We start from the raw sequence: 4199 nt of genomic DNA on the forward strand, positions 1-4199 counted from the left end.
TCGTTAATTGCAAGTGACTCTTCCAGTTAAACCAGAAAGTGTTTTTTCTCCCTCACCCTTGACCAAACAGGCACTGTAGCGTCCCACACTGAAACAGCATCATGGTAGCAAGCTTCATCATGTATTGAGCTGACATGTCCAAGTAACAGGATGAAGGGTCAGGGAGTGAATATTTTTAAGTTGTCCACTTGTAGCATGTTCCAAGACATAATATTGTGGGAGATTAGAAATGTAGTTTCTGCAGGTGGGGGTAGGGGTGTTGCAGGGGTGGGACATTATACAAACGGTCGCGGAATTCTTGTAGCATGTAACATGTAGCATACTTAAGGCTAAGACTTTAATGAATATAGAGGGTCTTTTAAAGAAAATAGTTTTAAGCTAGGAAATAACTATGAAGGGTTGTAGCTGACTACAAAAAGAAGCAGCAGGGGCATTTCACAATAAAGTTTATAGTATGATAAGAGAAACTGGATAAAAGAACAAGCTGTAACAAACAAGGAACAAAGAATGCAGACATACAAGGACAGCAGGGTTTCCAGATAAGAAAATAACTAGAGAGAAAAGAAACAAGTGAGGTAATCGGCTTATGATAGGATGGGAAAAGGGAGGCTTGATTCCGCAACTTGTAAACTGAATAAGATTGCTTACACGCTTTGTTTTCGCGCGCATTTCTGCGTGATTGCAGAAGCATCCGGTACTTGCAAGGCTGTAATAAATTGTTCTTGTTTCCAAAGCTTTGTCTCAGGCTGATTTGTGAGTGAGTTCTGTTTCTCACAACTGGGGGCCTTGTTCCAGGATCCAAAACTCCGACCGCTCGACACTCTTGGGATGACGGGGGAGGTGGACCTCGCCGATTTCGGTGATCTCCGACTCCCTTGCTTGTCGTTCGCGGTTTGGGCGAGTATGATCCGGACTGGGAGACCCTGGAAACAAGGCGGGCAGACGCGGCGGGTTCAGTCGGGCAACTCTTGTGCATAAAACCCGGGTAGGAAAAGGTCTTAAAGGATATATCCGGGCGACTGGGGGCAGCGGTATTTGCTGCAGGAATTGCCACCGGACAGGGCGCACCGAAATGACCAGGTAACTCTGTGCACAGACCAAGGTAAGAAAAGAGACCTTTAAGTATTGCCTTGGTGGTCGGGACGTACGAAACTACGGGGAATTGGCGATATATAAAATAAAGCATATGTCAATGAAAAACAGCCCAATTCAGAAGGGCTAGTAGCTGAAGGGCTACTGAGGGTGCACTTCGTAACTAACTTATGGCCAGATGTCCAGAAAAATATTCAAAAGCTAGAGGAGTCGTTGCGGGAAGCTCAAAGTGTCTGTGAGATACAGTGTCTGTGTGTGTGTGTGAGAGAGAGAGAGAGAGGTAAAGAAAGAGCTGTCCAGCTTGTAGAAAGTTTAACCCTTTGTGATTCGGTTTGAATGCACATTTGTTTGTTGGTGATTNTCTGTGAGATACGGTGTCTGTGTGTGTGTGTGTGAGAGAGAGAGAGAGGTAAAGAAAGAGCTGTCCAGCTTGTAGAAAGTTTAACCCTTTGTGATTCGGTTTGAATGCACATTTGTTTATTGGTGATTGAATATTTGTGCTTTGTTCCCTGGAGCTTGAGATCTGGGACTGTTTAAATCCGATTTCTACTATGGAAATTTTAACATGATTTCTTTTAAGGTTAAGGATTTTTCAGATTATGAAATAAAATGTTAACTCTTGTTCTTTTTACAGGTCATAACTGCCTTACTATCAGTTTCTAACTAATCTCTTTTATCCTTACATAAAAGTGATATATGGAGAACAGTTGAAGTCTCAAAAAAAAAGCATATAATTGGTCAGATTAATTGGATGAGTAAGGTGTCTAGTCAGGACCCTGAAGGGGGTGTGGAAGAAGGTGACACCGGACCTTGTTAAGATTAATTAAATTAGCAACAATGGGAGGCACAGGGAGTTGCCTGTGTAACAATCGAACTGTAAATAACATTAAAGGGGAATATATTCCGCTCGACAGTCCTTTGGGGAAAATGTTGGGTAATTAGGAACACAACTCCCGGACGCGGGAGAAAGATAAGACTACAATGATAAACTATTGTTGTTTCGTTTGGACTAGAGAAAGTATTAAGACGCCTGGTATTTTTTTGGCCCAAATATGGGTCCAATGAGGATTGGCTGTGTCAAGATCTTAATACATATGTCAATCGAAAAGAACCGTACAGTCAAAAAGAGTCCGATTATGCGGCTTGTTGGATAGGGAGCGTGGGAGTAAAATTATGTCCCATGAATACGGAGGAATCAGGGAAAGAACAGGAGAAGAATGAACAAGGGAAGCCACAATGGGATCCCTTAACGTGTTTGCCGTCCCCATATACTACTCCCCGGAACGAGCCTACAGCTCCTGAACTAGAACTGAGTCCAGACACAGAAAAGGGGACGGACTCTGAACTAAAAGATGCAGAATCTGGGGGGCTCAGAATCACTCGAGCCACCACATGTAAAGGAGGGGCAGAGATAATGGAAAATATAAAATTATGTCCCTTACGAGAGATTCCGATTGGGGAAGGTACAATCGGATATGTAAACGCTCCCTTAACTAGCAGTGAAGTTAGGGTCTTTAAAAAGGAAATGAAAAGTTTAATGGAGGATTCAGTTGGACTAGCCAAACAATAGGATCAATTCCTAGGGCCTAATTTATAGACCAGGGGAGAACAGATGGCAATTTTAGGAACATTATTTTCAGGGGAAGAACGAGGTATGATTAGGAGAGCGGCTTTATAGGAATGGGAAAAGAAGCACCCAGTTGGGGAAGAAGGGACCTCAGCAGAATAGAAATTCCCAAATGTTGACCCTCATTGGGAAAATAATGACAGAGAAGATAGGGAGTCAATGCGGGATCTACGAGAAATTGTAACATTAGGAATTAAAGAGGCGGCACCTAGAACACAAAACTTTGTTAAGGCCTTTGAAGTACGACAAGAGAAGGATGAAACCCCTTCTGCATTTCTTAAAAGGCTCAAGGATGCCACAAGGAAGTATTCGGGAGTGGATCCCCATAATCCGATAACACAGGGACTCTTCAAGGTCCAGTTTGTAACTAAATCATGGCCGGACATACAAAAGAAATTACAGAAATTAGATGGATGGAGTGAAAGACAGATGGAAGAACTGTTACGTGAGGCACAGTATGTGAAAAGGGAAGACGAGAAACAGAAACAGAAAGCCAAAATGATGGTGGTGGCAGTAGAAGAAATAACAAAAAGGAGAATGGGATCAGGGGATAACAGGAAAGGTAGGGGAGGACACGAAAGACAAGGGTCAGATACCTGGGAAAGGAGGCAACAAGCAGGGTGTTAGCATTGTGGGAAAGTGGGGCATTTTAAACGGGAATGCCCGGAATTAGCACGAGAAAGGGAAGCCATTTCCCTAATGACCTCAGATGAAGATTAGGGGAGTCAGGGGTTCCTTCCTCCTGAGACCCACCGGGAACCCTTGATAAATTTAAATGTGGGACCTAAAGGGGAGGAGGCAATATTTTTGGTGGACACGGAGCAGCACGGTCATCCCTAAGTTTCAGACCTACCGGTGTTAAATTGACTAACAAGAATCTCAGGGTTTCCGGAGTAAAAGGCGAAGAATTCTTGGTGCCTATTTTTGAGCCAACCCTAATTAGAGGAAATGATGAGAAAGTGACAGGATAATTACCAACTGTAGAGTTCAATGATAAGTTTTTAAAGAATTATATTGTGGCGCTCGGCTCTTCTTTGTCTGTCCTTAGGAAGAAGGGTCTGTTGACCCAGACACATCCACTTGAGTTCACAGTACATCGGATATGACCGAGTGATTGGGTCCTGATAAAGACCTGGAAAGATACCAAACTGCACCCAAGCTGGGAGGGACCGTTCCTAACCCTCCTGACTACTGAAACAGCCGTCCGAACTGCTGCAAAAAGGTGGAGTCATCACACTCGTGTTGAGGGCCCGGTGGACGATCCTTCCCCTCCGGCAGAGTGGCAAGCACATCCTACAGGTAAAAACAATGACTGCAGATGCTGGAAACCAGATTCTGGATTAGTGGTGCTGGAAGAGCACAGCAGTTCAGGCAGCATCCAAGGAGCAGCGAAATTGACGTTTCGGGCAAAAGCCCTTCATCAGGAATAAAGGCAGAGAGCCTGAAGCATGGAGAGATAAGCTAGAGAGGAGGGTGGGGG

General features: G+C 44.1%; 1 long non-coding RNA gene across 1 annotated transcript in view; it reads right to left on the minus strand.

Moving 5' to 3' along the window:
- Window positions 1–805: 805 nt before the first annotated feature.
- Window positions 806–4199, minus strand: part of LOC122552004 — a 16449-nt gene continuing 13055 nt past the window's right edge. Inside the window, exon 3 of the long non-coding RNA XR_006312252.1 lies at window positions 806–923. This is a non-coding gene — a long non-coding RNA (uncharacterized LOC122552004). The remainder of the gene's footprint in view (window positions 924–4199) is intronic.

The sequence above is a fragment of the Chiloscyllium plagiosum genome, chromosome 7 (genome assembly GCF_004010195.1).
Source record: "Chiloscyllium plagiosum isolate BGI_BamShark_2017 chromosome 7, ASM401019v2, whole genome shotgun sequence".
NCBI classification, from domain to species: Eukaryota; Metazoa; Chordata; class Chondrichthyes; order Orectolobiformes; family Hemiscylliidae; genus Chiloscyllium; species Chiloscyllium plagiosum.